At 38.2% G+C, this 19,846-nt stretch overlaps 1 long non-coding RNA gene across 1 annotated transcript; it reads left to right on the plus strand.

Moving 5' to 3' along the window:
* The first annotated feature begins 12,364 nt into the window (after positions 1-12,364).
* LOC127659283 (uncharacterized) lies at positions 12,365-12,944 on the plus strand. The gene is made up of 3 exons (XR_007972514.1): positions 12,365-12,471; positions 12,666-12,754; positions 12,842-12,944. It is a non-coding gene; the product is annotated as an uncharacterized LOC127659283 (long non-coding RNA).
* Positions 12,945-19,846: the final 6,902 nt, after the last annotated feature.

The raw sequence follows: 19,846 nt of genomic DNA on the forward strand, positions 1-19,846 counted from the left end.
CCATTAAAATCATAATACGATGCCTCGTTGTATCAGCTCACAATATCTACTGTAGGGAATTAGCTTTAATGAGAGAATTATGATTAATTCTCTTATTGGAGTAATAATATTCTCATGGCTTATTGACAATAATATTACACAAATAGGTATAGCTTTGAAGCTAAATCTTTTAGAAACAGGAATGAGATTATTTATCAAAATATACCACATCCAAAATATCCTTAAAAGGGAAATATGAATAATTTAATTATAATCATTAAATAATATAATTATAAATCAATATAATTAATTGTAGCGAACACTCAGAAAGAATATTTTTCGTTACCACACAAAAATAACTCTTCCTTAGCATGGATCTGAGTAACAATAAATAGAAGATTTTTGTAGCAAATATGCTAGTTTATTATGACAGGTTTTGCTTAATTTGCTTTGGTCATTTGACTTTTTGCACCACCCATGTGAAAATGTTCACATGAAATTAAGACTACACTTTCATTTATAGTTCACAACTCTGTGTAAAACAAACAACAGCAACAACTCTCTGTAGATCCTAAAAATGTCAGATTCAATTTCAGACTATGGTGTCCATGCCACATATATTTGCAAAAACATTTTGCAAAAGAAAAACATTGAGAAAAAAAAAAAAAGTTTTGCAAACAAAAATAAGAATTGCAAAATATAAATAAAATATAGCAATATATAAAATCTTGAAATCTACATTAAATAGTGAAATAGACCTGTAACTGCAACAAAGAAGAGGGTCTTTGTCCTTTTTTAACAATAAAGTAATAGAGGCCTCCGATAACATGGGGGGTAGGTGACCCTTCAATACCGCTTCATTGAAAACTCTGACCAAGTAAGGGGCATGTACAGAAGAAAAAGCTTTGTAAAATTCTGTAGTGTAGCCAAAAAACACACAGACACACACACCAAAAAAATAACAAATATTCCCACTGGGAACCTTACCCATTTGTATATCCCTGATTACATTCCTAAGTAGCAGAAAATTCTGTCCCTTCAAAAACTGCCGTCCCCAGAATAATAACCTATGGTTTAAATAGAGTGATGACGATATGAAACAGCTGTGGTGTAATCGGACCAGGTATGCGGGCTTATGGGAAATGTAGTCTTTAAGGTCAATACTCGGGTGAGTCAGATCTCCGGTGGCCGATTGAGGAGTGACAGAGCCCGCCTCCTGTGAGCGGCTCCTGACGCGAGGGCACGACCGACGTCGGGGTCTACCTCGACAACTGTGCCATTGAGCTCATGCCTGGCACCTCACCACCTAGAGGCAGAATCTTTGCCCTGTCAGAACCCAAATCTAACGCCATGAAACTATACATCGAGGAGGAGTTAGCCAAGGGATTCATTCATCCGTCTACCTCACCGGCAGCAGCTGGGTTTTTCTTCGTGGGTAAGAAGGATGGGCCCCTTCGTCCCTGTATCGATTATCGCGGCCTGAATGACATCACGGTCAAGTTCCGATACCCGCTACCTCTAGTCCCCGCGGCTTTAGAACAGTTGAGATCTGCCAAAATCTATACCAAGCTTGATCTACGCTGTGCGTATAATCTAATCCGCATTCCGCATGATCCCTTGATCTGTTTACACCAACGAACATCATCGTGCCTGTCCAAACTACACTCCGGGACAGTGGGTGTGGCTCTCTACTCGAGATCTTCATCTCTGCTTGCCCTGCAAAAAACTCAGTCCCAGGTATATGGGTCCCTTTAATATTTGAAAGAAAATTAACCCTGTGTCGTTTCGCCTCCAACTAACCGCTAATTACCGCATTTCTCCTACCTTCCATGTCTCATTGCTGAAACCGGCCGGTGGTCCGAGGGCTGAGGAGGAGGAAGTGAACCCCGGCCCCCCTTCCATGATCGTGGATGGAGAAGAGGCGTTCCTGGTGCGAGGTCTGCTAGACTCCAGACGTCAGCGAGGGCAAATCAATATCTGGTGGACTGGGAGGGGTACGGTCCGGAGGAGAGATCCTGGGTCGGAGCAAATGTCATCCTCGACCCCAACCTCATTGGAATTCCACAGGATCAACCCGGAGAAACCGGCCCTTCGACCTCGAGGTAGACCCCGACGTCGGTCTTGCCCTCTCGTCAGGAGCCGCTCACAGGAGGGGGGCTCTGTCACGAACGCCGGTGAAGGCGCCTCCTCAATCGGCCACAGGAGATCTGACTCACCCGAGTATTGACCTTAAAGACTACATTTCCCATAAGCCTGCACACCTGGTCCGATTACACCACAGCTGTTTCATATCGTCATCACTCTATTTAAACCATGTCTGTTTATTCATTCATCGCGAAGTCTTGTTTGCCCCGGCTACATTTCTGAGTGTTTACAATTACTACTACTGATCTTCTGTGTACTGACCTTGCCCTGTATTACTGACTACGTTTGTCTGCCGCCTGCCTTTACTGTGTTTACGACTGTCTCTCTGTATTGATGTCTGCTGCCTGCCCTGATCTTCTGCCTGTCTGACCACGAATATTGTTCACCTCTGATATCCCTGTTTGCTTGTCCTTCGAACCACGCCTGTATTTACCTGAGTCTGTTTGCTAATAAACCACATATGGATCCCAACCAACCTGAGTCTGCGTTACACACACATGGACAACTATAATTCATTCAAAATAGTCATGTTGCAAGCCATTCATTTTGACACTGGATTCAACAGAGTTTAAAATATAAGCAATGCTACTAAATTTTAGAATTTTATCCTACTGACTGTGTACATGTTCAAGGCATAGAACCCTGTTATGCATTGTTAAATGTTCTTGTTATTGTTCTCACTTTATAGCAGAAAAAACTAAGTAAATTATGATTTTATTAATAAAAAGGTTTTATTTTAATTTTTTGGGGAAAATGTGTATTGGAATAAATTCCTGCCTATGGTGTGATTTGGACATTATTCTTTGTAAAGTGCCAGATTATACTCTGTCAGTTAAGGATGAAGGAGCACAACATTTAGAACAGCTAAATATTTGTCCCTCCCATAGTTCTGAGATTGTGAGGTTGGGTCAATAACAGTTTGAAGCTGGGCCATATGTTCTTCAGTTAAAGGGCATTCAACTGGAGGAACTACAATTCCTCTGGATGGCTGGTCTGGACTGGCTGTGTCCCAGTCAGGGTCTTCGTTTTGCACATTCTGTGAAAAATTATAATAGTTAATGGACATGTTGTTACGTTCCCGTGTTGTCTGCCCCGTGTTTTCTGTTTCACATTGTGGCAGCGGGGGCGTGGTCAAGCGCCCGTCCGGGAGAGAGAAGTGGTAAGGGCGCTCACACCTGGGCCAAATTATGTCTAACACCTGTCTCTAATTGCAGTAGAGTGAGGAGAGCGGTTAAAATGCCAGCAGCCACAGAGGAGGGGGAGGGTGACCGACAAGCAGACCCAGTGTTTTGCCATTTATACGTAGTGTCTGTAAAGTAGTGTGAAAAGAAAGTAATTAAAAGTTTACCGTATCCTGGAGACCTGTTTCCTGTTGTCCTTGCAGAGAGAGAGTTTTACACACATGTCACTTATCCCGTTCCATGTCACGTTTTCCTTGTTGTCCGCTCCGTGTTTCACTTGTCTTTGTCTAAAGGACTACAATTCCCACAATTCCCGGCCTCCCTCACTGCATGCACTGCCATTGTTCTCACCTGTGTCTCGTTTAGTCTTCATTGTGTCTGTGTCAGTGGCGGCTGCTGGTCTTTCAAAGAGGGGAAGCTCATTTTCGGCCTACATTATAAACATATTTACCCTATTTTTTGCACTAAATCAATCTTAGGTGTTGATCTGCCCTGCTGTTTAATTCTAATTTTTTCCTCGTAAGGAAGACTTTCAAATGGCTTCGCCAAAATCAGGTCGACAATATTAGCACCATCTGCCATCGTGCGCAATTTCACCCGTACTGACGCTAGCCTAGCCTACTGTATGAATGAATGAATGAACGAACGAACGAACGCTCTAAAACAAAAATATATTAAACTTGGTAAAACTGAAACAAGGAATGTGGTGTATAATTGTGTGAAATGTATTATGCAAATTGACTAGCAATTTCGCCAAACAAATATAAAGAAATAGGTTGCAGCAGTTTGTCTTTCGACTACACTTGAGAAATCACGATGGGACTGAGCTGAAATAGCTTCAGTGACTTCTTATAGTACAGATTCGCTGTCAATCAAAAGGAGATGCAGTCTTTCGACAGATCCTCCAATCATCACGCTGAAGCCCGGAGTCTGGGCCAGCCCACTCCTCATTCACCCCCAGAGACGCTGAGCGTCCGTGGGCGGGACATAATCGCAGCATTTATCCAATGACCGTCTATTTTCGAGCACTGAAAAAACTGTTCAGAGCAGCCCCATTGAAGTCAATGGACGCTCGGCTTCAACAGGAAATGCACTGATGCTACGGGAATGTATGAGAAGTAAATTGAGTCAGCCGACCTGCTATATGTAATGTAGCTGATTCTGAACGAACTCGTCTTCGAGATGAACGTGTTCTAACGCATTTTTAGTCAATAAATTGTTTACACAATAGTACATATTTGACCATTATTTTTTTGACATTATAGGGGAAGCTGAGCTTCCCTTGCAGTCTTAAAGAAATCCCCACTGGTCTGTGTATTTAAACCCTGTGGTTTTCCTTTTCCTTTGTCGTTCGTTGTATGGTTACATGTCGTTCCTATGCCCCTGTTTCCTGCCCCTTCGTTTATGTTCTTCAGCTGTGTGTTCTTTTTGTGTTAGAGTTAGTTTTTTCCCATTGTGGACTTTTCTTTGTGTTTATTGTTTGTTATTCATAATAAAGCCGCTTTTGGATCCTAACCACCCGTCTGCCTTCTCCTGCTTCCCACATCCATCATAACACATGTTATGTTTTATTGGTGCAATACATTAGGTGAAAGTGTTATAAATGATATAGCACAGAACAAATTAATTTATAAACTATGGGAAATACCTCAAATTCTGGAGGGGTGACAGGGTTTTGAATAAGCCCAATTTCCCACAATTGGTTGGGGCTCAGATTGCCCTCTGTGCGGAGAGGATGGCTATTCCAACCACAAGTGAAGGATTCAAGGTTGGCCTGGAGGTGAGGCAGGAACAAAAAATGACAACAAAACAGGTTCAGGCTGTTGGTTGGATCAAGTAACCCTTCCTCCTCAAGAATGTGTAAGACATCATAGAAGATGTTTGTAACTGCCATCCATATGTCACGCCAAAGGCATTCATGAGAAATGCAGGCAAAACAATGTAATGATTTGATTAACACGGCACCTTGTTGCATAAATGTTGAGTACAAACAGTCATCCTTAAAATTAGAATGCTGATAAATTTAGGTCAAGGTGTGACTATTTAATTCATCTTGATGCTTACCGCTGGTTATGCATGCTTTTTCCTGACATGTAACTTCCCCTCCCACAGCCTCACACAGAAAACACGCACCTAGCAATCTCCACATTTTCTACTCCTTGGTCTCCTCGAACTCTAAATGCATAAGTTATTAAAAAGGGCATTGCTGTTTTAGAAAAGAGACCCAAAATTTTAATAAGCATAGTCAATGTCCAGTTCATTTTGGTCATGTTTGTGAAGACAGCCAGCAGAGACGTATTGCAACTAATGCTTTCAAACAGTTTATAGAAAAATATGAGTATGGGGGAAAATAAATCACTATTTAACTATTTTTCATCAAATAAAAACATATTTTTGGAACAACAAAGAATTGAAGACAATTTACATTTTGTGAAACATGAATCGTACAAAAGATGGACAAACAATGCTTATCCATTTAAACAAAATGTTTTGAAAAATACAAATTGTCTTACCTTAATGGAAGCCCATGTCTCTCCACTGACTGAAGGAAAAAACCAAGGGCAGTTGCTGCTTTGTTATCTGTAGCAGCTCCAAGGTACATGATCTGAGGGAAATTATCTAATGTTACATTTATGTATCCCATCAGTATTTTTGTATGTATTTTTCAAGGCTAACAAAATTGATTGAAGAGAAAAATTTGAAAATGCCTTTCTGAAGTAGCCATCAGTGACACCGAAAATCACAAGGCCATACCTGATAAAAGATAACATTAGTTATTAACAGTTTCCATATATATGTAACTAGAGAGACAAGCACAAACATACTTCAACAGTTGTTAAAGCTACAAGGTAAAAAAAAAATATTGTTTGAATGGCTTGATGTATGGTATACTTTACAATATAACATACCTTATAAGCTTGTGGTTTGTGTCTATGTGAACAAACTGAAGCGGGGCCCACACAGAATAAGTCCTTCTGACTATACACCTCAACTGTGTCATTCTTGCAAGAATCCACTTGATGCAGGGAATCCCATACTCTTGTCCATGGCACACGGTGACCCAGTGCTTGAAACCTTCCTTTCATTATTCTATACCCTAGGTGTGGCCTTTCAGCCTATACCGAACTGACAAAGTTGTCAAGCTCCTCATCTTAGTGTAGGTGTCTTTTACAGAAACGCCATACTCATTGAGATGATGATTGATAGCCCTTGTTGACACAACAAGGAGCTGGGCAACAGTCAGCTACATATTCACTAGTTTCTGAAGATGCTCTCTGGAAATAATAAACTTTGGAGGTCCCTTTTCTCCATATTACACTTCAAGGGCAGTTATGGGTGCACTGTTATTTGCAATATGCCTCTCCACTGTGTGTTATAAGGTTGAGAGTTTGTTAAAAAGTTCTTCTGGGACTGTAATTTGATTATACACAGAGGTGATGGAAAGAAGCTCATGGTTGCATACAAACTGAAAGTAGTCTAAATCCAATGGTTGGGAACTCATTGCTTATTGCAGTTTGTAGAGCAGTCTCTCCATTATCATATTTCCCAGTTCAACACTGATCGCCCTACAAAATAACAGTTTCTTCAGTAAGTTATGAAATATACAAAATGCAAAATAAGGTTTGTATGAGCTTCTTGACTACAAGATATTATGGAAATTACAGCTTAATTTGTTATCATATTATGTTCTGTATAGCTGCTATAGAAATTAATTCTTGACAACGTATTTGTTGATTGGCATCACAGGATCCTCTCACGATTGTCAATAATCTGTTAGCACTGTTGGATTATATATCCAGAAGAATTGCACCAACATGATTTGAATCTATGAAAATAAAACAGCCTTTCAGTTTGGAATGTGTCAACGTCGTAAATCACCGGCCTTCACAAGAACCCCCACCCAGTTAAAGCAGACTTTTCTTCTGTGCAAGTTTACCATCTGATTTGCACAACTCTTAAGACATTTTTATCTTAATCCAGGAACCTTTTACACAAAGTCACAGTACTTTGTTGAATCAACCTTCTAACTTGTATAACTGACAAATTAATGATTACAGACTGATGGAACTCTTTCAAATGTGTGTAGCGATGTGCAGTCACCTATAATTGATACATATATTTGTGGCAGGGTGGAGGGCGGGGCCGGGTCGTGATTCTACACACCAGGTCCCTTATCAGGCTAATCAAACCTCAGAGAGGGATAAAAGGCCTTCTGCGGAAGATGGTGCAGGAGAGAGAGATTTTACGGACATGTCCGTCATGTGTGTGTCTGTGTCTTTTGTTTAAGTTTTTCATTAAAATATTATTTATATTGTCAAGCCGGTTCTCGCCTCTACCTTGCCCATTTAAATCCCTTTACACTGGTGCCGAAATCCGGGAAGGAGGAGGGATGCTTGTCGCGGAGTTCTCGACACTGCCATCCACCCAGGGGAGCAGCGCTGCCATCCACGGAGGATGGAGTAGACCGACCGCCCAGACGCGGTGAACAGCCGCTGTACGCGAGGCGAGTGTGGACTGGACTCCCCAACTGCCTGGAGTGATGGAGCCGCTACCAGGGGCGGAGGAGTGTCCCCAAGAGTCGCCGGGAACGTGGAGGGGCGTTCTGTCTGCCGGGGGTTGTGGGTCTGACTCCGGTCTGCCCGGGGAGGAGCGGCTGTCGTTCGCCTGAGAGGGTGGAGGAGTCATCTCTCTCTCTCTCTCACTGCTGCTCTGCATTGGCCTTTTCCCTCTCTTTTAAATTTTACAATGTTTTTTTTGGGGGGGGGGATACTACACCGTTACAGGTAGTACCCCCCCCCCCCTATTTAATTATTTCTGTTTCCCTCCACTTGTCCCCTCCCTCATCCAGGTAGACGGGGATGACCTGCCGGCAGACAGGGCGGAAGGCACGCCCCTCCCCAGGGAAAGAGGGGGGGTGTACGTCATGCCGGGGGCTCCCTAACCTGAGAGAACGAGGGAGGAATGTGGCAGGGCAGAGGGCGGGGCCGGGTCGTGATTCTACACACCCGCTTCCTTATCAGACTAATCAAGCCTCCGAGAGGAATAAAAGCCGAATGCGTAAAGTGGTGCGGGAGAGAGAGACCGTTTACGGGCATGTCCATCATGTGTGTGTTTGTGTCTTTTGTTTAAGTTTATCATTAAAATATTATTCATATTATCAAGCTGGTTCCCTCCTCCTCCTTGCCCATCAAAATCCCTTTACAATAATCATTAATTCTGTATGATTCATCACATTCTACTAAGAATGGTAACTATAAGGTTTAACTTGATAAAATGCAATGATGTGTAAAACCAATATGATTTTTTAACCAGGGATTTTCATGTTTTATTACCTACATGTATAACATCCATAAAAACATGTCTGATGTTTTATTTTGATAAATAATCTCATCCCTGTTTCTGAAAGATTTAGCTTCAACGCTCTACCTAAATACATGTGATATTATTTTCAAAAAGCCATGAGAATAATATCACTCCAATAAGTTAATCATAATTCACTTATTAAAGCTAATTCCTTACGGTGGAAAGAATTAGACGTTGTATTACAATTTCAGTGGTGGAGAATCTATTAAGACAAATAATCTAGTTATTTGTCATTTATCTCATTTATAATGGTTGTCGAACGTGACTAATTCCGTTATACATTTCCTTACCTAATAAGGACAGTTTAATTTAGTTCATAGCTCACATACACTCACCTAAAGGATTATTAGGAACACCTGTTCAATTTCTCATTAATGCAATTATCTAATCAACCAATCACATGGCAGTTGCTTCAATGCATTTAGGGGTGTGGTCCTGGTCAAGACAATCTCCTGAACTCAAAACTGAATGTCAGAATGGGAAAGAAAGGTGATTTAAGCAATTTTGAGCGTGGCATGGTTGTTGGTGCCATGGTTGTTGGTGTATTTCACAATCTACTCAGTTACTGGGATTTTCACGCACAACCATTTCTAGGGTTTACAAAGAATGGTGTGAAAAGGGAAAAACATCCAGTATGCGGCAGTCCTGTGGACGAAAAAGCCTTGTTGATGCTAGAGGTCAGAGGAGAATGGGCCGACTGATTCAAGCTGATAGAAGAGCAACTTTGCCTGAAATAACCACTCGTTACAACCGAGGTATGCAGCAAAGCATTTGTGAAGCCACAACACGCACAACCTTGAGGCGGATGGGCTACAACAGCAGAAGACCCCACCGGGTACCACTCATCTCCACTACAAATAGGAAAAAGAGGCTACAATTTGCAAGAGCTCACCAAAATTGGACAGTTGAAGACTGGAAAAATGTTGCTTGGTCTGATGAGTCTCGATTTCTGTTGAGACATTCAGATGGTAGAGTCAGAATTTGGCATAAACAGAATGAGAACATGGATCCATCATGCCTTGTTACCACTGTGCAGGCTGGTGGTGGTGGTGTAATGGTGTGGGGGATGTTTTCTTGGCACACTTTAGGCCCCTTAGTGCCAATTGGGCATCGTTTAAATGCCACGGCCTACCTGAGCATTGTTGCTGACCATGTCCATCCCTTTAGCAGATAGGAGTTTTACTTACTCAAAAATGTTCTGAGGGCAGAAAGGGAAATGTTTGGTTTACAGACTCAACCAATGAAATTGAAGGAGAGGCGGGGTCAAGACGTTTGGAGGGAATCCTTCAAACTGATGTACGTTACTGGGAGAAAACGGGAGAAAACAACTATTATAAGGTAGGCCCAAGTGAATATTTTGTTAAAATTCAACAACTTCTGCAGTTACAAAGATAATTGGCAAACATTTAAATGCACAGAACTTATAATCTTATCATCTTAATGTGCATTTTAATTAGACTCTATCGACCGCACTAGCTGCTTATGGTGTAACGTTAACGTTAAATGAGGTATAAACATGCTAATTTAACTCGAACGTTAACTGGTTCAGATCTCCGTGACATTTCATCGGTCAGAGTTATAAATCTCCCGCCCTAGCATATCGATGTGTTATTGTTAGTGAACTATGCGCTGCTCTCAGGGCAGGAATAATCATTAGGTTCGTATCGCTGTGTTATTGTTAGTGAACTACGCGCTGCTCTCAGGGCAGGAGTAATCAATAGGTTCATATCAATGCGTTATTGTTAGTGAACTACGCGCTGCTCTCAGGGCAGGAGTAATCAATAGGTTCATATCAATGCGTTATTGTTAGTGAACTACGCGCTGCTCTCAGGGCAGGAGTAATCAATTTTAGGTTCACTATCATATGTGCCTTCTTTCAAGGCAGGAGTGAACTAATGTGCTTTTTGTCTCTTTAAACAAGGAGCACTGAGTACAAACCAAATGAATGGTAAGCCCAACAATGTGTTCTTCCTGTTTAAACAATGATTTTATAATCTTTTTTCTTGGAGCCTCCCAGCACTGTGTATTTAGATTTGTTTATATCTAAATGCCTTACTTGTGGAGTGATCCAGGACATACTTTCAAAGCCATTGGTTGTAATTATATGCAGTTCATACACAAATGAAACAGTTATGTGATTTAGTAGAACTAGCTTGTCTGACTGTCATGGGCAGGAGTAAGCATAATAGTGTTCATATTCTGTACGCCATATAGTTCGTGAACTGCTTGCTGATCTCAGGGCAGGAGTTAATCACTAGGTATCATATCAATTGCGGTAATGATAGTGGCCTTACTTCCTATATATCAGGCAGCTTTCAGTCACTAGCTACAAAACCAGAAACTTCCTGATGAGGTAAAAGAAAAACAAACAAAAAACATAATACTTTCTATTATATTTAATACATTTCACATACTGTCTGTATTTAAACATTATAGCCTACTGTATAAACATCTTTTTAATAAAACATTTTTTTTTTTTTACCTTTTTTAAATGGTTCAGATCATGGATGCCATATTTTACCTGTTCAGCATGGTAATATAATGTTATCTACCTATACATTTTATGTCAGAAAACACATACTAAATTAAACTGATGGCATTCATTTTAACTACCTCAATTTTTAATACATAACATTTCATGTGTAATTTAGAAGGCAACAGGTTTAGTGGCAATCAATAGCCACACCTTGGACAATATTCTTGATGGGAAGGTCAGGGTAACAAGTCATAGTTTTGTGAAGGTAAGAATTACTTTTACAGTGTTCTTTTGGTAACGCTTTAGATTACAGCCCGGAAAGTACTGCATAATTAAAGTGATTTTACAGTTTAACTTTCTGTAATTATAGTGTACCAATAAAGTACTTACATGTAAGTATAAAGAAACAATATGTAAAGTTTGGGGAATAAAGGGGTAACAACCAGGATAATAAAAAACATATTTATACTGTAAGTATTATAGAACTAAGGGGTAGCCTACTTATTCTACTATTATAATACAACAATCTAACATTTGGGAGCAATTTAGCAAGAACAAACACTGCGTACCTTTTTGTAATAATTGTGTAAATACATACTGTATAGGCTTTTTGATGGATGGATCAATGTCTTCTGAAGGGAAACGATAAGTGTTTGTAAGAAAAATTACAATATTTTAAACTGTAGACTATCGCTTCAGACCAACTGCAATAAGTTGTTTTTCAAATAAAGGTTTTCGAGTCAGTGATATTAGATTGTGCATGTATTTTTATTGTACTTATCCTGTTACTACATGGAACAGGAGGGTAACAAGCACCACTTACCCTGTAACTACATTAAACTAGAGTATATTTCCAAGTAAGATTGTTGTATTATAATAGTAGAATAAGTACCCCTTAGTTCTATAATACTTACAGTAGGCCTATAAATATTTTTTTTATTCTCCTGGTTGTTACCCCTTTATACCCCAAACTTTACATATTGTTCCCTTATACTTGCAAGGACTTTATAGGTACACTATAATTACAGAAAGTTACACTGTAAATTCGTCAAAATTACGCAGTACTTTCCGGGCTGTAATCTAAAGCGTTACAGTTCTTTTTTTTGTTGAGTGTGAATTGGATGCATTATTTCTTTGTAAATATACAAAACAGTGTGGTAGTTCTATTGTAATGAAGTGCACATGGTTTACTAAAATTTTTAATTTGTTTTCGTATCCAAGATGGCAGTGTTTCATGTAGCCTTTCATTTGCAGCATAACATTCTTGAAAAGGCAGAAGTTGTTATTGGTCCATATCTGGAGGGAGGGAATCACTGGACTTTCTTTGTAAGTTCCTCTAGTTCTAAGTTGAGAATTGTATTTATCTTTTATGTATTAAAAAAAAAGTATTGTGGTCATGAGTGGTAATGTGCAATGCATGAAATACCAGAGCATTGTGCAAAATTTAAAGTAATACATGCAGATATTATCTTGCTGTGTTTGATACAACTTTTTACCAGCTATTTCCATTTTCTGTTTAGCACTGCAACATCGTGGATAGAACAATAACCTACCTAAATTCCTTTGGTGAGCAGAAAGAGAATTGTCAGAAAATAGCTGAGAATTGGAGGTGTGTATGTAGAAAAGGTTTCTCTATTTCACCTTTTAACTAGATTTCATCTTACCTGTCCTATACATGTGGTATCCATCCTAACAGGATGTTTGCCACAGCAAAGGGAATCCCAGGAACATGGGACATTTGCACAAGGGAGCATGCCATTCAGAGAGATATCATTTCTTGTGGCATCTTTACAGCTGTGGTAAAACATTAAAATCTTATAAAATACACATTTTTATTTTCCAAAGATTAAATTTAATTGTCTACATGTCGAATTATTAGAGATATATCTGTTATAAATATTTACTGCTACATTTAATTTACACTACAGATGCATTATACGTGTACACATTTGGATATGTACATGTAAAAAATAATCTAGTTTAATTCATGCCATTTTGTAATACTGCTTTTAAAGGGACGATTCACCCAAAACATAAGATTTTGTCATTGTTTACTCACCCTTAATTATAACACATACTTTTTTATACTTTGTGTAAAAAATTTGCCCTGATGCATTTTTTTTATTATATTTTTTTAGTACAAACTGAAACAACATCAGAACATAAAGAAAACAAACAAGCAGGTAAGGCTTATAGAGTTTAATTTATGTATAGTCATGTTGCAGAATTTATCAGTCTTTAGACCAGGGCTCCTCAATCAACCACCCATGGTCCAAAATGGATTCCCTTTATTCCGCCATCATGTCTTTACAACTCTTAGACTGTGTAAAAAACATTGCATTGCCTAAAACAGCAGAGTGCTCTTTAATGCACACCTAGCTGTGAGTTTGAGTGTTAACAGACCAGAGTGAGAATGTTTAAAATGTCTGTTCACTTTCCAAGTCTGCAGATGTATGCACAGCTTCTTTAGTTTGGGCTGAGATGTCATATTCACAGTAGCACCATCTTTGAGTCTTTGAGGGATAGACATGCATCTCTTCAGTGGGTTGTAGTGTTATTTCATGTTTTTTTGGACTGCTGGTGAAACAATGCAAAAAAAGTCTTTCCAAGAAATTTCAGTAGACAAAAACTCCAGACAACATGAGCAGTGGAAAATTGTAAGTGATCTAGGCAATTTATACATTGTTTTACAACAGATGCCATTGAAAAGAAGTCTATGCCTCACAGCCTCGCTTTCATATCTGTTATGGCGCTGCTTTGAATAATGTCTATTACCCAACAAAACTAAAAAGATAACGTTCTTTTGTCATGTTAATAATGAAAGAGTCTGATAACTGCCCTAAAAATGTTGGGCCCCACTATTATTTTCATTGGGACAATCTCACCATTCCATGGAAATAGTTGAAGAGCCCTGTAATAGACATAACATAGACATTGGAATATATATATATATATATATATATATATATATATATATATATATATATATATTTAAAGAATTTATTATTCCCATTCGTCGTTCCAAAAGTGTAGTTATTTGTATTTTGTCTACATTATCTTTACAGAGACCGCCAAACACCTAGATGAGGAAGTGGTGGAAAGAGATACCACCAACAAACACCTAGATGAGGAAGTGGTGGAAAGAGATACCACCAACAAACACCTAGATGAGGAAGTGGTGGAAAGAGATACCACCAACAAACACCTAGATGAGGAAGTGGTGGAAAGAGGTTAAGCCAATAATTATTCTTAGAAAGTATTAGAGATTTCTTAGTGCAATAGAGGAGAAATTGTTTCGCTTGGATTTAAGGACATAAATATATTAGATTAAAACAGGGGTTGGCAACTTTATGGTAATCATTGTGTGATATCAACTCACTTACCTTAACTGCAACACAACAATAAATAAATCATTGAATTAATTGATTACCTATACAAATGTCATGTTCCCAGTATGTAGAGACACATGAAAAAATCGTGTAGTTTTTGTTTGAACTGGGGTTTCATTTGTGGTACCCTTTGAGAACATGTAATGCAGCTTTAGTTTTAATTACTTGCTTTTAGTGTCACTCATTGTGTATGAAACTTTAAGGGTTGAGCATGCCAGATTCTTTTAAAAAACAGATTAAACCTTTTTATAGTCTGAAGCTGCAACACAACCAGCAGATTGAAATCTGCTTTACACTGTCCAGTCTGTCTGTGCTGGCAGATAATTTGTCTTCACTGCACAGTTCATCTGAGTAGTAAAAGCAATTTTGTTAATTCACACAAAAATGAAAACTGTCATAATTTATTTGTCCTCATGTCCATACAAACATGAAAATATAAAGTTATTTTACTAGTAAAATAACTACTAATCTCTCTTACAATTGCTTGTGTAACAATGATTACCCTTCTGTTTCAAAGGTTTCCAACCCCTAATATCTTTTTAGTCTTGATGAAAAATGATATCTATAATATTCCAAGGACATTTTGTTCATCTGAAGAATCCCATTTATGTTAAGCTTATTTTAAAGAGTTTTTTTTTGTAGCTCTTTGTCATCTTTTACAGATGGCTTCCTTGTAGAAAGCATACTGAAAGTGTCAGACTTTCACCAGGCAAAGAGGTAATGCAGCAGGATTAGTGTAGGAGAAATTAATGTGACATTGCACGCCACATTTTAAAGACTACTTTCTTTCAGTCACCCAGTTCTTTTACATGCACACTGATCTCAACCAAAATAAAATAGTCAAAAATCAGATATGTCGTGCACACATTTACGCGACATTTAGAATAAAATTTTGATAATTTTCTGCTTTTGATGCGTTGCATACGCAACCAGGACGTTCCCTTTCAGTCGAGAACGTCAGGCGTAGTCTGAATGGGGATCAACCATTGAAAACGCCACTAGTGCTGCCACCTTCCAGTGCCTAGACAGAAGCCTCCTGATCCCCCCGCGATTTAAGGCGGAGAAAGGACAGGGCTTTAGGCCAGGGAAGTCACTGCTGTTCCTATAGGACCACTACTGAAGCTTCTTTAATTTAATATTACAGATATCTGGTCTCTACAAGTGAATTAAAGAGGAGATGCTCACCACCTGAGTGTTACTCCAGCAACACTGTGGTTTCTTATTTGCGAAAAGCAAAGGCACAGAAAAAAACCATAGCTGGAACATAAGCTGTGTGCAGCCTAACCAAGCGGACCAAACTAACTTGTGCACTAAACTGTGTGAAGGTAAAACATTTTAAGTGATTGTTAAGTGTCTTTTTAGGTTGGGTATTATATTTTTTTAATAATTCTATTTGTTTACATCGTTTCATTTCAGATGAATGCAGTGAGCTGGTCAGTGACGTAATGTTCCTGGCAGCAAAGTTTACTCCACAAAGAAAAGTGGTCCAGGAATTGTGTGAAAATGAGGATGTCCATGATGCAATTTCCAAAACTGAAGCCTGCAGGTAAAGTACATTTTTATTATGTTGAATGTTTTTAATGACTGTAAATTGAAACCAAAAGCTTTATGTACTTCAATTGCAGGAAGACCTTACAAACACTTCTGGCGACTTTAGGGAGAAACCGGGAGACATTTGAACAGGCAACCCATGGGCTTGGGCCTGGTTTAATGGTGGGCACATTCGAGTTCATTGACTCATGCCTCAAAGAAAAAATTAAAACACTTAAATCCTCTACGAAAGATGTGAACTAGTTAAGGTACAGCTGTTTAATAATACCTTTCTGTTGTAATAATATGTTGCTGTGTTTCTTATAGATACCTATAATCCACTTTATTTATTTTTTAATCACATTTGTAATTCAATTTTGTTCCTTAATACAAAAGTAAAGTATTCAATATTTTTTTTCATTAAAGCAAAAGACCATTCAATAAAAGCATTATTTTGTGAATTATTTACAATCACCATTTGATCCTTCATTTTGTTCTTATACAAAGCATCTGTACAACACTCATTGACCAAAACTAAGCATGTTGGCTAGGCAGAGCATATAGTTATTGATTCATCAATGAAACCTTTCTTATCTCTCTACAAGATCAACCACGTTTTTTCTTCTTTTTGACCGTGTAAGTTACAGTGACTGCATCTTTTGCTTTTTTGACCCTTTTACAATAATTATGAAGTGCAGTCACTTTTCTTTTCCTTGATAGTTTGCTAAACTGTGAAAAAACTCATTTGTGTGCTCTCTGTACTAAACTGTGCACTTCCTTATCCTCGTTACATTTTTCTGATTGGCTCCACTCATGAAGATCTGTGAGCATGTGTTGCAGTGTTACATTTTCTCACTGGATTTTGAGCAGTGTGAATCCTCAGATATGTTCTCACAGGATGTTGTGTAGATAATGTTATGAACTAAGATACATACACACACCTCTCCATAGCTATTTGCAATGGATGTGCAAAATTTGGCCCCTTTACGACGTACAATTCCTACACTCCCATCAAAATGATATACAGTAAGGTCTTCATTATCTGCGAAATAGGATTCACTGTCAACAATTTTTCTTGCTGCTTCTGCCCTAAGGTCTTGAATTACAAGTCCTTGTTTCTCTGCAATGGTTTGTGAGAAAATTAAGTGTTTGCACACAGATCCACAGTGGAATATTTTGCAATCGCAATTATGCATCACCAAGTCAACTCTGTGAGATTGTGTGCTTGTATTGGGTGGAACCAAACACACTCCATTTTCATTTATCTCCACTTTTGCATCCAGGCCTTTTGCAATCATGCAATGGGCAGCATTTGTGGTCTCTTCAGTGTTCACACCTTTTATTCGTCCAGTGTCTGTCAGGTCATCCAGGTAACTGAACAATTAAATCAAAGAACAAGTTGTCAAATTATTTAGACTTTTTAGACATTTATTATACCCATTTGTATAGATTTCATAGGCTATAAACTAATTAAAATAAACAGTGGGGAAAAGACTATTCTAAATAGAGGGAGTGCAGGGGGGTAGACGACTCTTTTTATACTGTGTTTTATGGGATCGAGTTTTATAACAACCAACAATGCCCTCAGAGCTGACAGACCTTTTTACTAAATGTTCTCATTAGTGTGCTTTTTAAGGAATTGACAATGTTAAGGCTATAGAGAATAGCTAATGTTTATACTAGAGCTTCCTGTATCCAAACAAGTTGATAATGGCAACAGGTTGTGGCCTGAGGTAATATATATGCAATATATAATCAGGGTACCACAACTTGGTCACATGATTTCTGTAATTACAATTTAGCACCATAACAAAAGTAATAAAATTAACTTATATTTACCTGTAATATTTTTGGACATCACCACACAGCAAGCGAAGAAGCTGATCAATCCTGCTATTCATCCTTCCCTTAAGAAACTGGTATTTCATTGTGAGAAAAAATTTGTGTACAAAAGTTAAAACATTTAGAACATATTTAAATATAACGTAAATAACATGATATTCATTGCAAATATTCATTAAGTAATTTGAGGGACTAGGTGTTATAATTTTAATAGTTGACCTCTCTGCCTTGTTGTTGGTTTCGCTGTTGTGGTGATAGAATGTCCTTCCAAAATTGAACCACAAATCTCCCAAACAAATCCACTGATTCTTGAGGTAGGTTGATACATGTGAACTGCCCAGACAGGTATCAAGCTCTTCGCACTTTCTAGCTGACATGCTGTTAAACTCTTCTTCCTGTAAAAAAACAACACAACATTGTAAAGTTATGCCACCTTATGTTTTACACACATTTAAAGGGGTAGTCCACCCAAAGTTGAAAATTGTCATTTTGTTACGCATGTCATAATTTACTCACCCTCATGTCACTCCAAACCTATATCACTTTATTTCTGCAGTAGAACACAATAGATATTTTGAATAATGTTTCTGAGTTTGTTTGTTTTTTATGTAATAAAACTTAATTGAATCCAATACAACTTTATACCCCATTGACTTCCATATACTATTGGCGGGAAAAAATGAAACATTCTACTGCAAAAGAAAATAAATAAAATGAATTGGAATGACATGAGGATGAGTAAAGAGTGATAAATTGCCTTTTAAAAATAATGTCCCCATAATTTTTTTTAAAACTTTTAACACAATAAAGTTAAACAAAATATAAGCTTGACCAATCCTATTAAAATCCATAGTATACAATTCAAGATTTATTTTCATTATTGAAATGATTTCTAAAGAATAAAGTGATTTATAATATACAAATATTACCGTTAAACAGGATTTCATTGACACCATTGCTTGAATCACAATATTTCGTTGATTCACTGACAAGTTTCCTCCATCTCTTCTAACCATCCACCTATGCACGGCCTACAAAAACATTCGAAAGCTAGTCAAGACATTTTTATATGACCTTTTAAATCAAATTTTAGTTTTAAAATGAATAGGTCTGTGACAAGTGATCATTTCCTTTAATTTGCAGTATTGAGTTAAAATAAAGGCCCAAGATAAAGGGAAGGAAATCCAGTAGGATATACCTACCTGGAGTACATGAAACCAGCAAAGAAGAATCTTGGCTGTTGGAAAAACTCTTCTTATAGCATTGAGTTCCTTAAGGTCACGGTCAATCATTATCGACCTACATGATAAGGAATTAAGAAGGAATTAAGATCTACATCTGTAGTTTGTCAAAATGAACAGCTTGTGTAAAAAAGTAGTTTACAATTTGCTGTCTTTATGCAAGTTTTTTTACTTCTGACCTGGGAAGAAATCCAGGGTTGTGTTCTGCAAGCTTTTCCAAGCAGAGAGCAAGTATGTCCGCTGATTCCTCACTAATAATAAAGTAAGCAAATGGGACTGCTCTTCCAATACTGTTGGTCAAAGAAGTGCATAAAATGCATAACCATATGATGTCATGGCTTTGTAAGTGTCATCCATGAATACCATGGTGTGAGCATGTTCTCTAAGTACATCTTTTTGCCAGGGCGTCTGCACTACAATTATTAGTGGTTGATTTTCACTGAATGGCTGGTAGTAACAAACGTTTTCCTGCAGCTCAGATGTGACTAGGTTGTCCACACTAATGCAGTCTTTCGCATCAGGAAAACTAAGAGCATTAATGGTCTTCTTGATTAATCAAATATCTTCAGGTGTAACATAATACCACCGATTATATTTGTCCATATGTCCATGACGCTCTGCCCAGTCCACACATTTTAAAAGTGTTTCTGAAATTGACTTCTGAAGGTTAATAACTCTGGATCAATGTGATTTTTAACA

This window comes from Xyrauchen texanus, chromosome 18, assembly GCF_025860055.1.
Source record: "Xyrauchen texanus isolate HMW12.3.18 chromosome 18, RBS_HiC_50CHRs, whole genome shotgun sequence".
Taxonomy (NCBI): domain Eukaryota; kingdom Metazoa; phylum Chordata; class Actinopteri; order Cypriniformes; family Catostomidae; genus Xyrauchen; species Xyrauchen texanus.